Raw genomic sequence first — 25506 nt, forward strand, 5'->3', positions numbered from 1 at the left:
GAAGGTGAAATTAAAAAAAAGCGGATTTCTTGTCAATGTAAAGAAGAAATGTCTAAGGGAGTCAAACAAAAGTGACACAAGTGACCTCTGGAGTCACTAAATTCCCCATCCCTTGAGAAATTCAAATCTGAGGTGATGACTATTTGGTCAGCATGTCAGGGGGACATTAAACCACCACAGAAAGGATGGGACTTAATGACCACATAGTTCCTCTCTATCGGGGGACATCCTAATATTTTATCTCATTTTCCCATCCTCTTTCAAATTGTTTCATTCTCTCATGGCTAGAAGATTTCCTGATTAGTCATGCATCAGCAGGAAACTTCTGACGTTCCCACCTCATTATGAAGCCTCATCTTTAAGGTAAAAAGTCTTGTGCACATGTGTGTATAGGTACAAGGGTGATTTATGTGTGCATTAGACTGTATGTGTACCCACATGTCCACTGTTAGGACATCAATTTCCTCCACTTGAAGATTTGTCTTCTAACTATTTGTCTGAGAAAGCCTCCCAAAGGGAGATTGTAATGTCATTCATCATCTAAGTCAACAACAGTTAGTAGCCTGAGTTACTAACAGATAAGCAAAGCAAGATAAGCATTGCAAGGCCTTCAGAACAGGGCAACATCGTTTGAGGGTGGGGTGGGTGGCAACTACTTGACAATAGTATTTGGCTGTTCTTTTGCAATACAGGTCCTGGGGTTTTTAACTACCAGCTCACAATGTGTCAAAAAAAAAAAAAATCTCAAAGAATTTTCGGGAAGGTCTCCGGGGCTGGGAGTGGATAAGAGCCAGCTCTACCTGCTCCACGATATTCCAAGGGTGGGGCCCGGAGAAGTGGTTTCCTAAGCATCTCCAGAGGATTCTGAATCACACGAAGGACTGAGAAACATGAATTTAAGGTATCTCAGGGCCTTGGCATAAAAGAAGTAAGCTCTTTTCCCATGCTTTTAAGTACCAATGTCTCTAGAATATTCCTTGATTGTTTTCTTTTACAGGAGACACAGAGATTATAAAGACATTAGGAGGTGGTATTCTCACTTTATTCATTTTGGGGGGAAAATAATTTCAGGTCTTTATTTTCAGTCATATTTTACTTATTTATCCACTTTGAAAGGAGATCATGTGATGGTCTAAGTGGTCTCGGAATGTACCCACAAGAAAAAGACAAAATGCTTGTGGTTTTATTTTCTTTGCTGGTATAGAAACCTAGGTTAGGGAATGTGAGTACTATGACCCTGAAAGAAAGTATAGTAACAGTCTCAAGAGGACAAACCAAGCCAGCAAACGCTCATTATAGATGTGATCAAGTTGCAGGACAAGCCAAAAAGAGGAAATGAAAATAATTGCAACTTCTATAGTCACTTGCTAACTAAATGGTCTATAATAATATGATTTGAAGTGTTTATTTTAAATTATTATTTTTTAAATGTCTATTTATTTATTAAAAAAATTTTTAGGGGCGCCTGTGTGGCTCAGTCAGTTAAGCTACCAACTTTGGCTCAGGTCACGATCTCTCTCCCAGTTTGTGGGTTCAAGCCCCGAGTTGGGCTCTGTGCTGACAGCTCGAAGCCTGGAGCCTGCTTCGATTCTGTGACTCCCTCCCTCTCTGCCCCTTCCTTGCTTATGCTCTGTCTCTTTCTCTCTCAAAAATAAATAAACGTTAAAAAAATTATTTTAACGTTTGCTTATTTTTGAGAGAACGAGAGAAAGACAAAGCACAAGCAGGGGAGGGGCAGAGACAAAATCCAAAGCAAGCACAGAGCCTGATGCGTGGCTCAAACCCACTAGCAGTGAGATCATGACCCAAGAGGAAGTCAATCGCCCAACCAACTGGGCCACCAGGTGCCCCTTAATATTTACTTCTGAGAGAGAGAGCGAGAGCCCGAGCATGAATGGGGGTGGGGGTAGAGGGAGGGAGACAGAGGATCCCAAGCAGGCTCCAAGCTGTCAGTGCAGAGCCCAATGTGGGGCTCAGATTCACAAACTGTGAGATGACCTAAGCTGAAGTCGGACATTTAACCGGCTGAACCACCCAGGTGCCCTTAAATTATTTTTTAATGACAGTAATGGGGAAGGATTCATAGAAAAGGTAACTAAGTTTTATTTTAAAAAAGAGGCAATAGAGCAAAGGAACAGCTGACTTTGTTCCCTCCTCACAAAGTCGCAGAATTTAATGTTTTTACCAGAAGGTACAAACATGAATAGACTTTAGTAAACACAATCTCGTCAGACACAAAATATGTCTGAATTCAATTTGGCTCATTATGAATTCATTATGTAAGAGCCATTTAAGAATTCAATCTCCAGCTAAACTGCACGTGTTCTCCTATAGATTAAAGCTCTCTGAGAAATAATTGTGTTCCTCATATATGTACCCCGTATGTCTTCACCACTGCTGACCATGTAACAGGATATCAAAAACGCCTGTTGGTTAAATAATTGAATGCTTTTCAAAAAGCATTCATTGTGAACTCGCAAATCCTAATGAAATTTCAGTACACTCAGTTAAAGAAAAAATACTTAAATGCTTCCTGAGAGCAAAAACACCTTATTCGCAGAGAGGGGAATCATATTGGCTTTCAGATTCTCCAGCTTTAGGCTGGAATACAATGGAACGATGCCTTCAAATGCAAACAGAAAGTGGCTTGGAACATAGAATTCCAAACCTAGCCACTTTATCAGTCTGCAAGTTGGACTGAAAGAACTCAATATTTATCTGGGGGAAAAAATCACTTGAGTATATGCTCTAAGAAAATGAAAATAGAAATCAAAAAAGGTGAAGCTATGAAATCCAAGAAATAACGGCCACATCTCAGAATAGCAATAAAAAGAATCCCTAGGCTGTTGGCTGGGCAGCAGGTATAAAAGCAGTTGGTTCAAAGTAAAATACATAGAAGACTTGCGGACAAATGTGTTTGATAAGAAAATGGATTCACTTCAACAAATAATGTGATTTAAGAGTTGTATGAACTTAGAGACAGAGTGAAGGTGATTGTTTCTTCTGTCAATGAGGAAAAAGTAAGGCAAACAGAAACTCCCTCAAAAATGAAAATCATGGCTCGTATAAAACAAATCACATGTAGCATGATTCTGGATAGCATATAGAATATCATGAGTGAGAAAATATTAGCTCTTGGTATTGGAAATATTCATTTTGGAGCTATACGTACTGAGGAAAAGACTCATTTCCTTCTTACAAGTCCAACTACATTTCTTGAGTCTACAGAATATCTACCACAATGAGAGTATTTTAAGGCTCCTTATTGGATTTTAGTTTAGTTTTTTTTTTTTGAATCAGCTTGTATATAACACATAGAAGACTTAATTATAGTTCCAAAATAGAAAGGAAATATAATAAACCTTCACAATATATGAGTTAGAAAGGGATAGAAAGGGAAGAGAGAATACGGAAGTATAAAGGTACACATATTTTCATTTCTTTATTATGAAGACTTGAAGATACTATCTAAATTTGGGTACTTTAGGCACTGTCTGAAGTTGAAGGGTCAAGAAAGTATTTTTTTCTATAAAGTTATAAAGTAGAACTACTTACAATACACCTAACACAATTTTGAGAAAAGGAGGGAGACACAGGTGGTGTTAATAAGTTCAATTCCTCATCTTTGACAAGTGGGAATCAATAGAAACTTATGTGGGGTAGACTGGATCATTGTTCCCAACTTTCTACTCCCTCTTTGCAATAGATTATACATCCATACTCTTTGTCATACGATTTTTGCTGTGCCTCCTGGTATGGCATATACCTACCCATTGACTCTGGGCTTAGTCATATGAATTATTTGGAACAATGAGATGTGCTTTAACTATGGCCCCTGCCTGGGAAGAGCACGCACCAAGTGATAGACACTCCTTTAGCCCAAGTCCCCAAACTAGAAGACACTTAGAGCCAAGTCTAGCCAAGTCCAGGATAGTGGCAGCCAACGACTCCTAAGCTTGTATAGTGTTTATTATAAGCCACGATTTGGGGATTGTTTATACGACAGCAGCAACTGATAAGCACATTGTCTAAGGTTGATAAATCAAGAATTGGTACTATAAGTATACTATTTAGAGTTAGGAGAGGTATTCATCAGGGGAGGTAGGGATGACAACCACCAAACAAATTAAAGGTCATTACCTCTGGGGATGCTGTTGGGGGGAGAATTTGTTTTTGCTTCATATCTTCCTGTCCTATTCGAATTTTGTATCATATGTATTACTTTTATATTCAAAATGTACAAAGTACAGGGGTGCCTGGGTGGCTCAGTTGGTTGAACGGCTGACTCTTAGTTTCAGTTCAGGTCATGATCTCATGGTTTGTGGGATTGAGCCCTGTGTCTGGTTCCATGCTGTTAGCATGGAGCCTGCTAGGGATTCTGTCTCTCTTTCTTCTCACTCTCTCTCAAAATAAATAAATAAACATTTTTTTAAAAACGTACAAAGCACAGTGCAAGCCATCCAGGAGGTGATAGGAGCCTTAAACACATAAAATTTTATAGCAACAATATGATGAGGCAGCTAATTTGTGTTGGGGGGAAAATATGCTACAGATGATGAAGTCATAGGAATTCAGGAGAAAGAAAAGATCAATCTGATTGAAGAGGTTGTTAAATAATCCTGAGGGATTAAGATTGGTGGAGGAAAGTAGTCAAGGCAGCAAATAGTGAAACACGTGGGGAGTCAGGAAGAGTGAGGTAGGTGGTGTGACAGGAGCAGAGAAGTCTTATGAGTGAGCTGAGGGCAAGAGGGCCTGTGGCAGGTGGAAATAGGGCCAGACTGTGCAGAGCCTGGAATCCCTGACTGACGTGTATAGACAGAGAGCAGCTTTGTGAATGAGGTGTTTTAGGAAAACCAGTATAGCAGGGCTGTGTAGGATGGGTGGCCATCAGAATCCTCAGAGCTTGTGGAAACCATCCGAGGGGTCATTTAGACACATGGTACGGCATAGGTGAAGGCATGGTTATTAGTCATGTAGCTTCTGTTACCATATCCCTTGGGCCTAAATTTATAAAATGGTAGGGATATGTAGAATATTATGCAGATAGACTGATGTCCTGCAGGACCAAAAAGCTATGACTTGAGGCAAGAAGAGGCCAAGAAAATGTATTTTATAGATCTCTAAAAGCCACTTTGGGCTGGTAAAATTCTGCAGTCTTCTCCCCAACCCTGTACTATTCAACATGTTTTTTGTTTTTTTTTTTTCCCATTGAGTCTTCCTAAAGCCATCTAACCATACCATGAATTCCTATGCATTCCCAGTTAAAATTGTGGTCATTTAACTCCATAGTACCTCTCTGAGCTCCAAACCCATCAGCTCTTCCATTTATCTTCATTTCAGGTTCATGCCATTTGATTTCTTTTTAAATAATGACAGCCCAAATCTGCTGCCAATTAAGACTTGCTTCTATTGTCCTTGATTTTTGCCCCCAAATTAGGTTTTCCTTATATCCTGAGGCCTGGTTTCCTTAAAAATTTAAAAACTTTATGTTGATCACTTTTTCTTTTTATTTATTTTAAAAAATTTTTTATTTAAAAAAAGTTTTAATGCTTGTTTATTTTTTTGAGAGAGAGAGAGAACAAGTGGGGGAAGGGACAGAGAGAGAGACACACACAGAATCTGAAGCAGGCTCCAGGTTCCGAACTGTCAGCACATAGCCCGTTGCAAGGCTTGAGCCCATGAGCCGTGAGATCGTGACCTGAGCTGAAGTCAAACGCTTAACCAACTGAGCCACCCAGGCGCCCCATGACTCTTTTTAAACTTTATTTATTTACTTAAATAATTTCTACACCCAACATGGGGCTCGAACTCATGACCCAGAGATCAAGAGTCACATGCTCTTCTGCCCCAAACACCTCTGACTCTTTTATCTTCAGTTTCTTAGGTTCATTTTCATTTTCAGCTCCTTAGTTCTTTCTCCGACATCATTGGCCATGTGTCCAAATGGTGTGTCCTGAGCCTTATCAGTGCCTGGCCTGTTCCACCTGAGCCTCTGGCTCTGGCTATCTCAACCTTCTCATTCTGCCATACTTACTGACCTCAGGTTCCGCTGAGTCTCTGATCTAGCAGTTTCCGGCATCCCCCACCCCCCGGACCCCCCCCCTCCCCCGCATTGGTTTCCATATAGTAAACATTGTGGCCCATGCAAATGTCCTGAGTGTTATGTGTGGGATTCCCAATAAACCTGCAGTAAATCTTCCCTTCCTTCTGACTCAAGAAAGCCTATTGGAACACAAGAAACCGGACGTGACATTTTTATAGGAATAATCTGCAATCTGCTCTATTTTATGTTTTAAAACTTTATTCTCAACTTCTGTTTCCAGAACAAGATGGACTCGTGAATGGAGGACACTTCCCACTAAGAGCAGCTAAAAGCCCCGAGTGTTGTATGTAAACCAAACATGAGAAAACTCTGAAAGGTAGGGAGAAGGATCCAATTTACTAAGGACCGTGGGATCTGAGGAATGACAGGGAAATGAGTTCTCTGAGTTTTCTTTTACTTAATATACCCTGGTCTGAGTGCTGGAGAAGCTGGCAACCTGGAAATACTGTGGGGACAGATTTAAAAAAACAAAACAAAACAAAACAAAGCCCAAGAAATGCCTGCTCCCGCTAGCTAAAGAACCAGGAAAGGGGCAACCTAGAAAATGTTTACACAGTAACTACCCAATTCCAGCCAACTGGAGGAAAAAATGCAACCTCACCCCATCCCAGTCAGGGAAGGCTGAATGGACAGTCTACACTCCCACCTTCACCCTATTGTTACAGGACAGGCAGGGCAGCCATGGTGACTCCTCTGACCTCGGCTGGATGGTGTCAGAGAAGACCAAGTGGGGAGCCAGGCCCAGCTGACAGAGTGATTAGCACAAAACAAGATGACCCAAGTACACGCAAGGGCATTATGCAGAGTAAAAAAGAAAAGGCCAGTCTCAAAAAGGTCACATCCTATATGATTCCATTTATGTAACATTCTTGAAATGACAAAACTATAGACATGGAGAGCCGTGGTTGCCAGGGGTTAGAGATAGTGGGGCAGGGAGGGGTAGGTATGACTATGAGGGGCTAGAGTGAGGAAGATCTTTATGGTGATGGAATAATTTTGTAGCTTGCTTCTGGAAGTTGTTACAGGAACCTGTACAAGTGATAAAATGGCACAGAACTCTACACTCCCATTGTACTCGTGTCAATTTCCTGGTTTCGATTTTATGCTATAGTTAAAAGTTTATAGTCCGTTTTACGTTACAGATGTAACTGAAGGGGGACACCTGGCTGGCTCGGTCGGTAGAGCATGTGACTCTTGATCTCAGGGTGGTGAGTTCAAGGCCCAGGTTGCATGTAGAGGTGACTTAAAAAAAAAAGATGTAAAAGGGGGGAAATGGATGAAGGGTACAAAGGACCTCTCTGTACAACTTTTACATGTTCCTATGAATCTATAATTATTTCAAAATTAAAAGTTTAAAGAAAGTGTTATCCTCCGATTTTCATACTTCTGATAGTTATTAAAATTATAATCCAAATTTTCGCAGCTCTCTGCTTTCTGGGGACAATGCCGAAATTGATTGTATTTTACCGCTCCTTTAGAAGTTAGATGTGGCAGGGGGTCTGATTTGGCCATTGAAACACAAGCATAAAAGAGACACTTGGGGAGGAAGTATAGAGACCATGTGTGGAGAGGAGAATGGGCAGCCATGGTCTTAAGGCTTCAGCCACAAGGCTTTGGTTGGAAAAGCAGAACAAGGAATAAAAAATCATAAAATGATAGCATTACACATTCTGCATAACTACCACCTTCTTCATGTCATTTGACTCCTGTGTGGGCTTGTGTTTGCCTATCCTTCTTTCAATGTCACCTTCTTCAGTTCTTCCCCACCCTGTCAGGACATCTGACACCCAGTTCTGTAACAGATCCCCTCCCCCTCCTCCTGCTGCCCACCACAGGGCCCAATTATCCTTGGGCAGTTTACCCTGCTTTAGGCAATCTCCCACATCTCCCCATTACCATGAGTCCATCTCTTTCCAGCTAATTGGGAACAAACAACTTGTCCTTATTCACAAAAAGAATATTAGCATTGTTATTATTGGAAACAAGGAGAGCCAGATAGGAACAATGCACTGAGTTAATCATTCACTCAATAGAGCAGCTCCCCTGATATGCTTCTGAGGCGCCTCAGTGAGAAAAAGTCAGGGCAGGTAGACTAGTTCTTGTAGGTTCGTCCACTTTCAGGGTTGCCACAAATTAAAGGTTAATTTCTTCCATGGTAAAATCATGAAAAAATCCTCAGTCATACCATTATCCAGCCCAAAGACAGTGCTCCCTCTGAGCACAACAATGTGGAGTTCATCTCCACACCTGGAAGAACCTGGTGAGTCTGGGGCACAGGACTGAGGGGGAAACAAGAATAAAAACGGAAAGAATATGTCAATGTCCTCTTTGGATTCCCAGACTGAGCCCTTTACACCCTGCTCTTTGTTGTAAGATATTTAGTTCTTTCTTGCTCTCAAGCACGTTTACTCTTTTCTACCTCATTTCCAATTCTTTCAGTGGGTAAAAAGGAGGATATATTTTGAATGAATAGGAGTAAGTACATTGAGGGTGTTGAAAGTTATGGTGCTTGGTTACACAATCAGTTGTAAAAAGTGCATTTTATTACCTTGTACTGTGCAAACAGCACATAATTTTCCATGTTTTATTTTATACTTTTTTAAAAGTTTATTTTTGAGAGAGCACGCACGCGCAAATGGGGGAGGAACAGAGAAAGAGGGGGACACAGGATCTAAAGCAGGCTCTGCTGACAGCAGCAACCCCGACGTGGGGGGCTCCAACTGACAAACCATGAGATCATGACCTGAGCCGACGTCCTACTTTCGACTGACTTTCAACCGACGTTCAACCGACGTTCAACCAACTGAGCCACCCGGGTGCCCCTACAATTTTCCATTTGTTTTAAAAGTTTCTTTTACTGCTAAGAACTTGCTACAACTAGATAAGGTGCTATTATCTTGGGCTACTTCTTGGCACACAGATTTTTCCCACTGTTTTATTGAGGTAATATTTACATACCATAAAATTCATTAGTTTCAAACGCACAATTCAATGACTTAGTAAATCTATAGAGTTGTGCAAGCATTACCACAATTTGATTTTAGAGTATTTCCATCACTCCAAAAAGGATCCCTTGTTTCCCTTTGCATTCACTTCTTATTCCCACCCCCAGACCTAGGCAACCAATACACTGTGTAGATTTGTCTTTTCTAGAGGTTTCACCGAAATGGATTTATACAGTATGTGCTTCTTTGCATCTGCCCTCACATAGTTTAATGTTTCTACGTGTATCTTCTATGAATATTTCATTCTGTTTTATTGCTGAATAGCATTCCGTTGTATGGATATACCCCCTTTCGTTTATCCATTCACCAGTTCCTGGGCATTTGGACTGTTTCCACTTTTTGGGGATTATGAATAATGCTGCTGGTGAATACTTCTGTACAACTTGCCATATGGGCATGTTTTAAATTTTCTTGGGTATGTACCCAGGAAATGGAACTGTTGGGTCATATGGTACTTTTTACACGTAACTTTTTGAGAAACTAACAAACTTTTCCAAAGTGACTGTACCACTTCACGTTCCCATTTGTAGTGTATGAGGGTTCTAATTTCTCTGTCTCCTTACCAACACTTATTATTGTCAGGCCTTCCCCCCCCCCCCCCCAGCATCGAAGTGGGTGTGAAGAGCCTTCTCATTGTATGTAGTTCTGATTTGCCTCTCTGTAGAGACTAATGATGTTTTACATCTCTTCATGCTATTGTTGATCATTGAAATCTTTTCTTTGGTTGAGATGTCTTTCCAATTCTTTTGCCCATTTTAAATTGGATTATTAGCTTTATTGAGTTGTAAGAGTTCTTTATATATATATATATATATATATATATATATATATATATATATATAAAGAGTTCTTTATATATATATATATATGTGTGTCTATATATATATATATTCTAAATACAAGTCCTTATCAGATCGATGATTTGCAGGTCTTTCCCCCCTAGATACAGTATTTTATTTTCTTGATATAATATTTTAAAAAGAGATACAAACTTCAAACTGAAGTTTCCTTGTAGTCCCCACAGGCCAATCACGATTCACTTAATTTCAAAATATTATAGATGTACCTTTAAAGAGCAACTTTTATTTTAGAATACTTGAAAAATGTAGATAAACACAAAACAGGGTAGTTCCAAAGATAACCTTCGGTAACATCTTTTTGCTTACAGCCTTCTGGTTCTTTCTGTGAACATACACAGCATTTCTTAAAAGAATAAAACTGGGGCCATTTAAATAATAGTATCAACATTAGTCTCTAATCATTCCAGCTCTTGGATGGCAAGCAAGGCACACAGACCTCTGGCTGACTTAAAAGGAGAAAATTAATTTATTAGAGAACGGTTGGTTATGTGTGAGTGACAGAGGACCAGGGTTGTGTCCTCCCTTCGGAGGAAGGTACCGCTGGGGAATGGACTTAGTGCCAAAGCGGAGCTTTTCCCCAGAGGGTACAGTGGCAGGGCCCCTCTCAGAGCACTAGGCAGGAGACTCTGCCCCAAACAATCCCCATTCTGCAGGGGGCCGGGGCTGTTTTCGTCCCCCGAGGCCTGGCTGCCTCTTCCGGCGGTGCCGGTCGGTGGCCTCGCCTCTCACCGCCCACCCTGGCCCCCGGACCTCCTGCATCCCGGTCGCCTGGCGCAGGGCTCAGCAGGGCCGCACGAAGGTGCCGCCGGCGGCCTTCCAGCTCCAAGTGCACCTCGGCCGCTCCCGGGCGACCCCGCCCGGGTCCGGAGCAGCCTTGGGCTCGGCCCGGGGTCGACCCAGAACCTCCACGGCGCGGTGAGGGCACCTCCGTTTCCTCTCACCCCGTGGTCTGCTCGACGTGAAACGGCCCGAGTTTTATTTTAGTTGCTGCGGCGGCCTCTTTGTCCGTACACAGGTTTAGGTGGAGGCCATCGGCCCGGACGGCACGGCCCCAGCCCGTCGCGGACGGAGCCTCCCGCCCACGGCTACGGCCGGCCGCGCGGCGCCTCGGCTCCGCGCCGCCCCGCGGGTCGGGCAGGCAGGGGTGGGGGCGCCGAGACGCCGGAACCTCCCCCCCCGCCCCCGCCGCGGCCCCGAGGGAAGCGCCGCGGCCCCGAGGTGGGCTCGCCGCAGGGGCGGGGGACGGCGCATCCGGGTGAGCGCGCGGCGCCCCCGCCTCCCCCGCGCAGCCGCACGGGCCGCCGCCGCCGCTGCCGCCGCCGCCGAGCACGCCGCGCGCGGAGAGCATTGCGCCCCAGCGGCCTGCGCGGGCGGCCTTGCGGCCCGGCCCGCCGCGTGAGGCGGCCCTGAGCGAGCGGCAGCGGCGGCGGCATGCGGGGCGACCGGGAGTAGCGCGCCGAGCCCGCGAGGCCCGGCGCGGAGGCGGGGGCGGGCGCGGCGGAGGCGGGGCCCGCGCCGGGCCCGCCCGCCCGCCGGGGGAGCCGCCGGCAGTGGCCGAGGAGGCGGCGCGGCGGACGGCGGCCCGAGAGTAGCGCCCGCGCTGCGGCCCGCGGGACCGCGCCGCGACCGCCCGGGCCGGCCCCGAGGAGCGCCCGCCGCCGCCGCCGCCGCCGCGCGCGGACCGAGGTGAGTGTCCGCCCGCGCCCGGGCCGTCCCGGAGCTGCGGCCGCTCGCGCGGGGCGGGAGGAGGAGGGGGAGGCCCGGCCGCGGCCGCGTCTCCCCGTCCTTTGTGGCCGGCGCTGCCGTGGCCGGGGCGCGGGCGCGCTCGGCGCGGGGTCCGAGTCCGGGACTCCGGGGCTGCCGGACACGCGGCGCCTCTGCTTGGCAACTGCGGCGAGCAGCGAGTTTCCGTCCTAGTTTGTCATTGAGTTAGAACCGTTCTTCTTTGGGAGACGGAAGTTTCTTTTATTGACCAGAAATACAGCTAAATATGGCTCCTGGGTTCGGCCCGGCGGCGTGGTACTTGGAGCCGTGGTGCCGGGCTGACCCTCGCCGGGCCGGCGCGACGGGGGAGGGGAGGACACGCGGGCGGCCCGGGGCGGGGGCTTCCCGGCGCACTGCCCGCGGAGGGGACCTGAATTCGCAAAGGTCTGTGGCTGGGAAGTAGCGGGCTTTAGGTAATGTGGCAGCTCTTCCTGGGAGATCGAATGAATGAAATGTCATTTACTCATCCACAGTCAACACAGTGCCCATTTAAAGATTTGCCAGGAATTGTGTTGATGTGCATTGTCATTGCCTCTCTTACCTGATCAGCCTTGCTGAGTGAGGGTCCTCCCTCCTCCAAACTTGTGACCTTGGCCTCATTCTCAAAGCCACTGAGCTAACTAACCAGTCCTTCAAGCCAAGGCGCTTGGCATTTTCTGGCGAGTGTGGGCAATAGGCAAAGTAGTCTTTGTGATTGTGAACTGTTTCTGGAGGGCAGAGAATGTTACCTTAATCGTACCTTATGCTTACTACATTAATTTATAATAATTTCTGAGAAGGGTGTGTGTGTGTGTGTTGGAGGCAGAGGGGTCTTGTCCTCATTTTACGGAGGAAGGAGTTGAGGCCTGAAGAAGTTGTAACTTCACAGGTCACAAGCTAAAGCAGCAGAGCTGGGGTTCAATCCTAGGCCTTATCAATCCAGTGCTCTTTACATCACATCCTTGTCCAGACTTGGATTGTCCCTTGTGGTAGCTACTAACCACATTTGACTTTAATTAAAATTAAGTTTAAAAACATTCAGCTCGTCAGTTGCACTAGCTACATGCCCAGTGTTCAGTGTCCAGATGTGACCAGTGACTACTGTTGAACAGTGCTTATCAGGACCATACATCCACTTACTGCGAAAATGAATGTTTATTGAGTGCTGTCTCTCAGGCATAGTTTTAAGTCTTGTGTGTACTGTGGGGAATAAGAGAGATGCAGTGTCCTTGCCTTTTTGGAGCCTGCTTTTTGCATGATAGTTTGAGGGATGTTTCCATAGTAGTTCAGAACCTTGCTGAATCAAAGTGTGGTTCGTGAACCAGCAGCAGCATCCTCGTCTTCTGGAAGTTGGGAAGAAATCCAAAATCTCAGGTCCTAAACCACGTCAACCGAAAAAGTATCTGTTAAAGTGAGTTAACAGATCTCAGGTGATTCGTTCACATCGAAGGCCTTATTGAGAACATCAGTGATACCCGACTTGAACCAATACCTGATGGATTGTTTGGTAGGGTTTTTAAAAAGCAGGCTCTAAAACTCTTGGGAACACTCACCATTTATGCAAATACTTGTTAAATGCCTGGTTTCTCCAGGCATGAGGACATAAGCTTTATGAAAGCAGAGATTGTGCCTTTCTTTTTTTAGCCTTGTATCTCCAAAGACTTCATAGTGCCTGGTAGGCAGCAGGCACTTAATAAATGCTTGCTGAGTGTATGAATGAGCTTGCTAGGAAGTCAGAACTGGTTGTTGGTCTCCAGCGATTGCAAGCAAGTTAGTTCTCATGGCATCAGGTAAGAGCATGGGACAAGAGTCAAAATGAAGGTATAACTATGTGTAGTTTTTCAACTGTAAGCCCCAACTGAGGCCTGAGTTTCACTCTTGGCTAACTTGCATGCCCTCTTTTTCTCTCTCTCTCTTTTAAATTTTTTTAAATGTTTATTTATTTATTTGAAAGAGAGAGAGAGAGAGTGCGAGTGGGGAAGGGGCAGAGAGAGAGGGAGGCACAGAATCCGAAGCAGGCCCCAGGCTCTGAGCGGTCAGCACAGAGCCCTTCGTGGGGCTCGAACTCCTGAACCACGAGATCATGACCTGAGACAAAGTTGGACGCTTAACCAACTGAGCCACCCAGGCGCCGCACTCTCTTTCTTTTTTTAATGATATAAAATAATATCAACAAGTTTAAATCTCAATCATGTTAATCCTGTGTGTGTGTGTGTGTGTGTGTGTGTAAATTATATTTTTTAAATTGAATTCCAGACTTTATTTGGATTTCACTAGTTTTTCCATTAATATTCTCTTTATGTTCTAGGATCCAGTCCAGGGTACCACATTACATTTAGTGATTATGTCTCCTTAGTCTTTGGTCTGTAGCAGTTTCTTTCTTTATTATTTTTCGTAACTTTGTAGCCTTGAGGAGTACTGCCCTGGCTCTCTCCAGACAGCTTTCCATATACCAGATAGGATCATCCAGTTCTGGGGAAAGACTCTCATATTCAGGACAATAAGGCTGTGAAAGGAATAACTTCCTCTGCTCTTGTTCGTTTACACAATACGTATATTAGCCTTATGTAACAACATACAACTTTAGTACTTTTTATTCAGTAACAGATTTCTTGGGATACAGTTCTTGATTGGTTGAGATTCAGAAGAGTATTACAGTATTGCCATTGTGATGCACTATTTTAAAAAAATATTGAGTTTTTATTTTTGTGATGGGTTAAGAGCTGGGCCGAGGTGGAGGAGCAGGGGAAAAGATTGGCTGAAAGAGGCAGCAGGTGAGAGAGGGACCAAGGTGAACGGAGTGACGGGTAGTGGAGGAACAGTCGAGAAGAGAAGTAGGAGTGAATACTTACTGTGTGTTCACTTGTTCAATTAATACTCATTGAGTGCTTATTGTGTGCCAGACCCAGTACTAGATAGTTGAGATATCTGAAAGTGGGACAGCATTAAGCAAATAAACATGCAAATAAGTATGTAATAATTACAACTTGTGATGAGTGCTGTAAAGAAACAGTAAAGGATGCTGGAGAGACTGTGGGTGGGGGCAGCTGCTGCTTTTGGTTGTCTGGGTTGATGAGGAAAGGATTCTTTGAGTAAGTGAAATTTGACCTCTCTGTGACTTTTGAGGACGTTCCATAATTACACCACACTGTTTTTTCCACATCACAACATGTACATGCCTCTTTCTCCATAGGAACTGTGCTGATTTCTAGCTCCGTGTCTTTGTACATGATTTCTTCTCAATAAATCATTGATTGTTCAAATCCCATCTCCTTTATGAAATCTTTCAGTGTTGATTAATGCCTCTGTCATTCTACTCGAGTGTATGGTGTTTGAGGGTAGGGATAGTATTTTACATTTATATCTGTGTGTCTTCATTTAGTCCAGCACAAAGCCAAGGTTAATAAGTAGTTCTTAAGAGGCTAGAGCCATTCTGAAGTGTTAATATTTGGATGATGAACTTTAGAGCAGTGAGTGAAGATCCAATTTGTTTTTTTAAATTAAACTTTTTGTGGCATAACTGTAGATCCACATGAGGTTATAAGAATTTAGAAAGACCCTGTGTGCCCTTTACCCGTTTGCCCTCAGTGGTGTCATTTTGTAAAACTATAGTATAGTATCAGACCCATGACCATGTCACTGGATAGTCAAGATACAGAACATTTCCACTACAAGGTTTCTGCATGTTCTGTAGCCACACCCACTTGCTTCCTACCTTCCTACGTGCTCCTTAAGCCCTGGCAATAACTAATCTGTTCTCTATTTCTATCATTATGTCATTCCAAAAATGTTTTATAAATGGAATCATACAGTGAGTCCCTTTTGGAATTCACTTTTTTTTTTTCACTCAGTATAATTTCTGGAGATTCATCTAGGTTGTTGCGTGTATCAATAATTGATTCTTTTGTGTTGGTGAGTAGTACTTTATAGTGTGGGTGTACTTTTATGGTTCTTTCAACCATTTATCTGTTTAAGGACATCTGGTTGTTTATAGTTTTTGCTGTTACAGCATTATTGAAAAGGCAACATCTTTCCTTCATCAAATTGGTTGTGTCTTTGTAAAAAAAAAAAAAAAAAAAAAAACAGTTGGGTATATTTGCATGAATCCATTCCTGGGTTCTCTGTTCTGTTCCATTGGTCTGTGTGTCTGTCCCTCCACTGCTGTCACAGTTTTGGTTACTGCGCTGGATGGTAAGACATAAGTTGGTGTAGACTGATTCCTCCCAGTTCTCCTTTTTCAGGATTGTTTTAACTATTCTTGTTCCTTTGCCTGTTCATATAAATTATGGAATAATCTTGTTTATATTTATACAAAACTCTTGCTGGCATTTTGATAGGAATTGTAGTAGATCTGTGTATCAGTCTGGGGAGGATTGACATTTTACTAAGTTGTGTCTTCCAGTCCGTAAACATGGTATGTCTTTCCATTTATTTATATCTTTGATTTCTTTCATTAGTATTGTGTGGTTTTGTCATACAAATCTATGTTTTGTTAGTTTTTTTTTGTGTTTTGTTACATTTACATGTCAGTATTTTTATTTCAAGCAGTTGAAAATGATACATATTTTAAACTTTGGTGTCCATGTGTTAATTGCTAACGTAGAGAAACATTAAATTTCTCGTGTTGATCTTGTTCCTGTAGTCTTGCTGAATCCATTTATTACTTCTAGGAGTTTTTCTGTAGATTCCTTGTGACTTTCTAAATAGATAAGTATGTCATGTATTCATAGGGGCAGTTTTATTTCTTTTCAATCAACTTGACTTTAATTTCCTCTTCTTGCCTTCTTGCACTGGCTAAAATTGCAATCCTATGTTGAATGAGAATACTGACAGAGGACATCTTTGCCTTGTTACTGATTTTAGGGGGAAAGCATTTAGTTTTTCATCATGTTTGGGCCAGTCTCAGTTTATCCATAGTGATACTGTTGATGAGAAATGTCTGGAGCTCTCACCGTTCGTAGACTTTTCCCTTTTGCAGCCAGTGTTGTGGACTGGCTCTTGAAGCTCTTATTATGATTGCAAGACACACCTCAGCAACAATCTTTGGTGAACTTTGACAAGATGATAAGGTTTCTTACAGGTCCTTGAGGGTACACCCCACGTCTGGGGCACACAGCAGATAGAGCATGCACACCTGGGGTTCTGCTTTTAATGGTGTAGATGGTGAGGTGTCGGGTTTTGCAGGTTCACTCTTTACTGGTTAATTTAAAACATAAGAGTGGGAATTAGGGCATGGGAAGGGAAAAGAAAGCTATCCAATGGTTAGTTACTTAAGTGTAATAGCATTTCCTAAAAAAGAGTGGGTGGGGGGACTTCATGGGTGGGGCAGCCTGGTTCTTTATCTAATAGTGTAGCAGGCTGTTCTGTTTATTCAAGATGGGATGATGTCTTTGAAGTGGATGCCTGGTCAATGAAAAGCTTAATGTCAGGCATTCATACTACAGTTGAAAAAATGAATTGCCAGGCACTGATACTGTGCACTATTACGTGTATTACCTGTAAATTTTTTGTAGATGCTCTTTATCAAGTTGAGGAAGTTGCCCACTATGCCTGTCTTTCTGAGAGTTTTTATCATGAGTGGGTGTTGAATTTTGTCAAGTGCTTTTTGTGCATTAGTATGGTCATGTGATTTTCCTTCTTTAGCATGTTGATAGTGATGGATTATTTTGGTTGACTTTTGAGTTGAGCCAGCATTGCATCCCTGGAATAAACCCCACTTGGTCATGATGTGTAACTGTGTATATTGCTGAATTCTTTTTGCTAGTAATTGTTGAGAATTTTTTGCATTTATATTCATGAGGGCATTTAGCACTATAAATTTCCATCTCAACATTGTTTCAGCTGTATCCTACAAATTGTGATAGGTTTTGTATTTTGCCAACTTTTGCTTTTGGCTCAGGTTGTGATCCCAGGGTCGTGGGCTCCAGCCCGTGTTGGGTTACACGCTGAGCATACATAGAGCCTGCTTAAGATTCTGTCTTTCCCTCTGCTCCCGCTCACACTCTCTCTCTCAAAAATAAAAACATAAACAAAAAAGAGTAAGTTGTTTAGTTTCCAAGTGTTTGGAGATTTTCTTGTTATCTTTCTGTTTTTGATTTCTAGTTTGATGCCGTTGTAATTGGAGAACACACCGAATCATGTTGTGATTTCAGTTGTTTTAAATTTGTTGAGGCTTATTTTATGGCTCAATATATGGTCCCTCTTGGTGTATGTTCTGTGAATGTTTGAATAGAATGTGTTTTCTGCTGTTGAGTGAATTGTTCAGTTAGATCCTGTTGGTTGGTTGTGGTGTTGAGTTCTTCTATACTTGTTGGTTTTCTGTCTGGATGTTGTGTCAGATCTTGAGAGGGATGTTGAAGCCTCCAAGTATATTTGTGCATTTGGCTGTCTTTCCTTTTAGGTTATGGCAGTTCGTAGTTACGTATTTTGCTGCTCTCTGGTGCATACACATCTAGGGTTGCTTTGTTTTCTTGATGGATTAACCCTTTCTGTCATTATATGATGTCCTTCTTTGTGTCTAGTGATTTTCTTTGCTCTGAATTCTACTTTATCTGATATTAATATTGCCACTACTTTTTCTTTTGCTTGTTTTTAACTGGGGATATATCTTTTTTTTTTTTATTGTTTTACTTTTAACCTGTATTGTTACTTTTGAAATGTTTCTTGTAGACAGCATGTAGTTGGATCATGTCTTTTAATGCATTCTGCCAATTCCTGTCTTTTCATTGATGCATGTAGGCCATTTACATGTAATGTAATTATTTTTTTTGTTAGGACTTAAGTCTGCCGTTTTATTTTTTGTTTTTTGATTGTGCCTTCTGTTTTTTGTTTCTCTGGATATCCTTTACTTCCTGTGGATTATTTGAATATTTGTTTTTGGAAATCATGTTGATTTATCTATATTGTTTTTGAATGTTTTTTAAATTTAATTTAAATTAAACAATTTAAATTTTATTTCTGTTTATTTAAAAAATTTTCAAATTTTTTATTAAAGAGGGAGAGGGAGACACAGAATTTGAAGAAGGCTTCAGGCTCTGAGCTGTCAGCACAGAGTCTGACGTGGGGCTTGAACTCATGAACCATGAGATCATGACCTGAGCCAAAGTCAGACGTTTAACCGACTGAGCCACCCAGGCACCCCAAACAAATTAATTTTAACAAATTAAAATTGTTTTTTTACTCATTGCTTTAGCTGTTACATTTTATATACATAACTATCATTGTGTATTGGTATCATCATTTTACCTGTTCAAGTGAAGTATAGGAACCTTATTTCCTTTTATATCCCTTTACCTTCCCCAATCTTATTTATTTATTTTAAAATTAATTTTGGTGGGGGATGGGCAGGGAGAGAGAGAAAATCATAAGCAGGCTCCAGCGTAGAGCCTGACAGGACTCTGTCTTCATAAACTGTGAAATCACGACGTGAACTGAAATCAAAAGTTGGACACTTAACCGACCAAGCCACCCAGGCACCCCTTGCCTTGATTTCTTCCTCATTCCTGAAGGATATTTTCTTTGGTCATAGATTCCATCTTGTTCTTTTCTTTCAGCACTTGAAAAATGTTGTACTACTTTTTTCTGGCCTCTGTAGTTTCTGATTGGAAATCTGTTGTCATCCAGTTATCCCTCTGTGGTTAAGGGGTCATTTTTTCTCACTGTTGTCAGGAGGTTTTTTTTAGTTCAGTTTTCAGAAATTTAATTATGATACATCTTGGTGTGGATCTCTTTGGGTTTATACTGTTTGGGGTTCACTCACATTCCTGAATCTGTAGGTTTATGTCTTTTACATAGGTGGGACATTTTTCACCATTATTTCTTTGAGTACTTTTTCAGTCCTTGTTCTTTCTCCTTTCTTTTCAAGACTGATGACTTGAATGGTAGATCTTTTATTATGGTCCCACAGGTCCCTACTGTCTGTTTTTCTTTATTTTTCTCTGTTCAGCTTAATTTCAGTTGCTATGTTTTTCATTTTATTTTTTCTATTCCTTCCATTCTGCTATTGAGTCCATCCATTTAGCTTTTTATTTTGATATTTTTCAGCTCTAAAATTTCTGTTTTGATTCTTCTTTATATCTTCTATTTCTTTTCTAAGGTTATTTGTTTCAAGCATGTTTGAAATCTGCTCAAGCATTTCTGTCACAGCTGTGTTATAATCATTGGCAGATAATTCTGATAAGTCATTTTAGTTTTGGTGTCTACTGATGTGTTTTTCATTGAGTTTGAATTTATCCTAACTTTTGGTATGATGGGTGATTTTTAAAATTAAAACCTGGAAATTTTCACATTCTATGAATTTTGGATCTTATTTAAGCCCTTGTTTTAGCTGGCTTCTTTTTGACACCACTCCAGTAGAGGCAGGGGGCAGCATGTGGTGCTGTTTTGTTATTGCTTAGAGGAATTAGATGTGCAGGCTCCCCACTTGGGCTTCCTTGACCCAGAAGTAGAGTGTTTCGTTTACCAGGTGGGGTAGAGGTCCAGGGTTTCTGAGGGTGGTGGTGTGGAAGGGTGCCTTGATGCCAGCTGACGTGGATGAAAGCCTGGGCTCCCTGTTTGGCCTTGTCAGTGTCACTGTACCGTGGAGGGGCTTGAGTGCCTTGTTACAGCCTGGTGAGAACATGGAAGTCTAAGCTACTCACCTAACCTTTGCTGGCCTAGGTTAGACCACAGTTTTTTCTGTATTATTTGCCTGGAGTAGAGGGTTTTGTTTTGGTTTTGGTTTTTTTCCCTGTAAGAGTCTTCTGTCTTGGTAGGATGTCCCATTTCTGGTCCTCTGGCTAGAGAAAACAGGCTTTTGTTGAGATTTATTTTGTCTCTGCCCGTTGGCATTCCCAGGTTGCCAGCTTATTCAGCTCCAAGTCTGGGATGTATGAGGCAAAAATAAAACCCAGGAAACACACCATTGTGTTGCTCCTCAGGGCCTGAGGTCTAGTCTGCCTTCTTTGCACATCTGAGAGTCTTATGTTTGTTTTATATGCAGTTCAAATTTTTTATAGTTAATGGGAGGAATAGGAAAAAGTACATCTACTCCATCTTCCCAGAAGCAAACATTCCTGAAGGACCAGTTTTTAACACCCCTCCTTTGTCATGCGTTATGTAACTCCCAGATTTTTAAAATCATTAGGTTTAATAGATATAAAATTTCTGTCAAATTGCAGTCAGAATTTATAAATGCTTACTCTCAATCTCTGTATGTACCTTTTCATGGAGTAGGTATAAGCAATTTGCTCTCTAAGGACTACACTTTGGTTAGTCCTGCCTAGATCTTAACCACTTAATTCTTTTTGAAGTTATAAATGAACGATTAACCGTTCAGCTTAGTTTCTGCTCTACTGTTTTCCTTGTACTTTTGTCTTTAGAGATGTCCTCAGTGTGAAACCCCTTTCGTCCTTAAGGAGAAGGAATGTTTAGGATTGTTTAGGGCAGCTGTAGTAATAGTGATGAGTGTTGAGAGTGCATCTCTGGTTTATGGACCCATTTCTCCTCTAATTTTTAGAATTCCTTTAAATTGTTGTAAATCATAACATAAATTCTTGTAAGTGTTTATAAGAATATTTTACAGTCATGGCAGGTTATGATTTCGGAGGTTACAGAGAGCATATGATTCTTTTTGGTTCTGTAAAGACCTCTTTAGGCTTCGGTATATTTCTTTTTTAGTTGACAACCTCAGCCGTAAGACCTAAGAGACACTAGGTAAAGCCTTCTGGAGTGCCATAAGGTGATTTAAAGACTCTTTAAGATGTCATGGTTTTTGCTATATTTTAGTGTCTTTGGTAGTTATGACTTCCTCATTAAAAAAAAAATGTTTATTTCAAGTATCAGTTCAGTTATTAAAAGGAGCAGAATTTGCATTGCATTGAGAAGGCCATATGTTAAGCTACTGGGTTGTTCTTCGGAAATTACACATTACATTTTATGATTTATTATTTTCCTTAAGGTTAAGTTTTCTGGTAATAACTCTTATTTTTCCATCCCTAGGAATGAGCAGGGTTATTAATACACAGTTTACTATTATTCCCAAGTTCCTGTGCATAGCAAGGACTTTAGAGGGTTAGAGGGCAGCACTGTCATGATGGTGAGGGTTGGCTGCTTCTGGTATTGAAGTCCATCCATATTCTTCTCATAATAACATTGCAGAACTTAATTTTAATTAAAGTGTTTCCATGCAAAGGGAACACTATCTGATATAATAGAACTGTTGCAGGGATGTAGTAGTCATGAAAGTTTCAACTTTTACCCAGATTAGGGACACAGGAGGACTAAAACACTTTTGCCACGGGGCATGGAAAATGGTGGTAGGATTGCCTTTGATCTGAAACTTAGGAGAGAATTGAGAAAGTAGAGGGAAGAAGAGGATGGTTAATTGTAGACTAACAGTCTTTGAACAGGGCTGGAAATCTTTTGATGAGCAACCTCTGGAGAATTTCAGTGCTTGAGATATAAAGGACACTCCTGGAGAGAAAGGCGCTTTGTGGTGGAAGCTATTGACGGGAAATGCCCTTCAAGAGTGGTGGAATACTGGCAGCTTAACGGCTGGTGCTTATCAGCTGTGGGCTTTTACCTTGGAAGGGAAAGTGAAAAGCTTTAAGGAAGAGTGACTTGGTTCAGATAGACTGGGATGTAGGCTATTGATAATTGGAGATGGGGTGGTAAAACACAATGTATATGGCACTGACCTGCGCCAAGAACTATTCTAAGGGTTCTCCTTATCACTTAAGTCTTTATAACAACACTTGGAGGTAAATGCTTTTTTAAAAAGTTTGTTTATTTTGAGAGAGAGTGCACATGGTGGGACAGAGAGAGAAAGTGAGGGGAAGAGAGACAGTGCAGGCTCTGCACTGTCAGTGTGACCTGAGCCGAAATCAAGAGTCAGATGCTTAACTGACTGAGCCACCCAGGCACCTCAGAGGTAAATACTTTTTATCATTATCCCCATTGTACAGATGAAGGAACAGTAGTACAGAGGGATCTGCATCTGTCCTTGTTTCTGTGCGTTTAGCATGGTAGTCTGGCTGCAGAGTTTTTGGTCCTAACCACCAAATTAGACTGCCTTGTGAGAATAGTGTGGACAAGATTGATAGGAGCTTTGAATAGTATGAACTTTGAAGGCAGCAAGGAGCCATTGAAGGATTTTGATGGGAGTATTGGTAGACATCAGAATTTAGCTTTAATGTGCCCATATTTTAAAAGATTAGAGGCAGGAAAATGAGGCTAATGCACTAGGTCAATTACTTGTGTGTATAGGAACATACAGGTGCATTTTTAGAGATGGAAGCAGTCGTTCATGTCAATGAGTTAAAGAAAGAGAGAAGTCAGTCACTCAGCCTGTAAGTGGATGTTAACGTCAACAGCAACAGGAAAATAAATTTTGTTTGAGGATAGTTAATGAATGTGTCTTGAGACATGTCCAATTGCAAGTATCAGAATGGGACTCCAGGTGGAATTATCCTGCAGGCATCATAGTAACAATACTTGATCTTGGGAGGCCAGGTCAGGTCTGGACAGGACAGATAAGCATGATTAGCATTGGGGTGCTAAAAATAGGGAGTGGTAGAGATGATTGAGAAATGAACCTGAGGGGATGCTTACATTAGGACTCTAGAAGAGGAGTCCTTTATGTCCTCATCAAGCAAATATTGGTAGCGTGTTGCATGCCAGACACTGTGAATACAAAGTGAATAAAACAGACTTGGTTTTGTTTTGATCACACAGTGTAATGGGGCAGACAGAAATAGAAACAAGTAAACAGGGGAAATGACATTTCAGTTGAGACCCAGGGTTCAAAATGGTTTTCATACAGAGAGTGGTGGCAAGAGGATTCCAGGGGAAAAGAATGGTGTGTGCAGAGACTGTGTCACTGAGGAGAACTCATTCTGTTTAAGGAACTGCAAAATCCGTGTGGCTGAGGGGTCGCTGGTGCCACAGAAGGTGCCACAGAAGGTGGGGTGAGATGAGAGAGAAAAATCCGCATGGGGCAGATGTGGCAGGACCGTATTTGCAGTGCTGTTGAGAGGTTTTGGGCAGGAGAGAGCTCTGTTTTGAATTTTAAGCAGACCACCCCTGCTGCAGTGTGGAGAATGGATTTGGGAGAGAGTTTAGGATGACTAAAAAGGAGGCCTGGTGGCCAGTTGGGAGAATTGCAGGGGGCCTGGACTAAAATGGTGACAGTGGATCTGTTGATGCCGAGGGCGGCTCCAGTGTTTCTCTCAGCAAGCTGCTCTGGCCCTCCCTGGACTTCTCTTTTGTGCTTCTTTTTTCCCCCTTCTTATCATATCAAGTATTATGTCAACACTGTCATTGTATCCATCTGTGTCCATTCTAGACTGAATTCCTAAGCAAGGGCAGGGACCTTGTTTTACCGGTCTCTTAAGCACCAGTCCCTACCAGCTGACAAGTGATCAGTATGTGTTTAGTAAATCAGTGTGCTTACCTTCAGAGGTGTGAGACTGTGGTCAGTTTTAGACTCTTTTTCCTGTTGTTTTTGTCCTTGGGGAAACTCTGAAAGCTGGGTTTGCTGGTGGCAGTGTTACAGGGACAGCGTATGCTGACGGGGCCCGTGTGTCATTCAGAGGTGTCGCTAGGTCTCTAACCACGGAAGGTCTGTGTGATTTCTGTAGCAGGAGAAAAGCCCAGGTGGAAGACCTTCTGAAGGATGATAGGCACCTACGTCCAGTGCTGTTGAGCAGGCAGAAATGTGAAAAGCGTTCTTCCACTTCCTTGCTTTCTCTGCTCTCTGCAGTTTCGGCAGAGAGGTAACAGTGGAAATCACATTACGGGGGGTGTAGGAGTGAGTGCATAGTGCTAAGTGGGACAGTGAGTGTGGACCCTTCCTTGAAGGAAACATTGTGGGGAGGGGGAAGGGGGGGTGTAGCTTGAATTGGGATAGTTGAGGGAAATGTCTTTTAGAACTGGAAGGAGCAGAGCCTGTTAATTGCAAGCATTGGGCTGGTGTGGTGGGGGCCGTCTGTGAGACTGGGAGGTAAGGAGCATGCGAGTCTTTTGACCAGGGACGAAGAAAGAGTAATGTGGTGCATTGGAGATGGCAAATACCCATTGAAAGGGGGCCACCAGTAATCAGCTCCTGGGATTTTGCGATTTGGGTGTGCTCATTCAGTGGTGGCAGAGGATTCTAGTTTACCAGAGAAGCCAGGAATCTTGATTTTTCCAGTGAAGTGTCCTGATTTGTAAATGTTGACAGTTCAGTTAAGAGTATTTTTTTCGTGGAGACGGGAGGGACGAAACCCTTCAGGCGCAGTTTGCCTAAAAGTTACCTCGGGAGAGAGGCTAGTGAAGTTGACTGGTGAGTGTGAAAGAAGAGAGGAGTGTTGTGGAACCAGGCTTCTGAGGCTGAAGAGGATGCAGTCAAGTGTACAAGTGAGGCGAGCATGATCCTTGAAAAGGAGGAAGGACTCAGAGGGGAGCAAAGGGAGTGTGAGGTGAAAGTGAGGTGGAGGGGACTTGAGTGTGAGGAGGTGACACTGTAGAGTCAGAGGCCAGGATCCTGTGGGGTGGTCCATGAGGGTGCGCACACGGGAGGGGGTGGTGAGGGGCATCCAAGAGAGGGTTTGTAAAGAGCGGTGAGGGCCCCTCCATCTGGCTACTTAGCATGGCTGGACCGTGGACTCAGAACTTTGTCTGTGATGTTAATATCCTGGAAGTTGGAGCAGAACAAGTGGGCAGTGGGACTCGTCTAGGGTTAGGGATGGACAGGCTGAAGATGTCCAAAAGGTGAGGGATTTTTTGTATGTGTCCAAAATGGCATAATCACCAAGGTTGTGTGACTTCTAGGTCGGTA

General features: G+C 42.7%; 1 long non-coding RNA gene across 1 annotated transcript in view; it reads left to right on the forward strand.

Moving 5' to 3' along the window:
- LOC123381381 overlaps positions 1–7615 on the forward strand; it is a 34343-nt gene extending 26728 nt beyond the window's left edge. Inside the window, exon 3 of the long non-coding RNA XR_006588260.1 lies at positions 6324–7615. This is a non-coding gene — a long non-coding RNA (uncharacterized LOC123381381). The remainder of the gene's footprint in view (positions 1–6323) is intronic.
- Positions 7616–25506: the final 17891 nt, after the last annotated feature.

Source organism: Felis catus, chromosome D3 (genome assembly GCF_018350175.1).
Source record: "Felis catus isolate Fca126 chromosome D3, F.catus_Fca126_mat1.0, whole genome shotgun sequence".
Classification (NCBI taxonomy): domain Eukaryota; kingdom Metazoa; phylum Chordata; class Mammalia; order Carnivora; family Felidae; genus Felis; species Felis catus.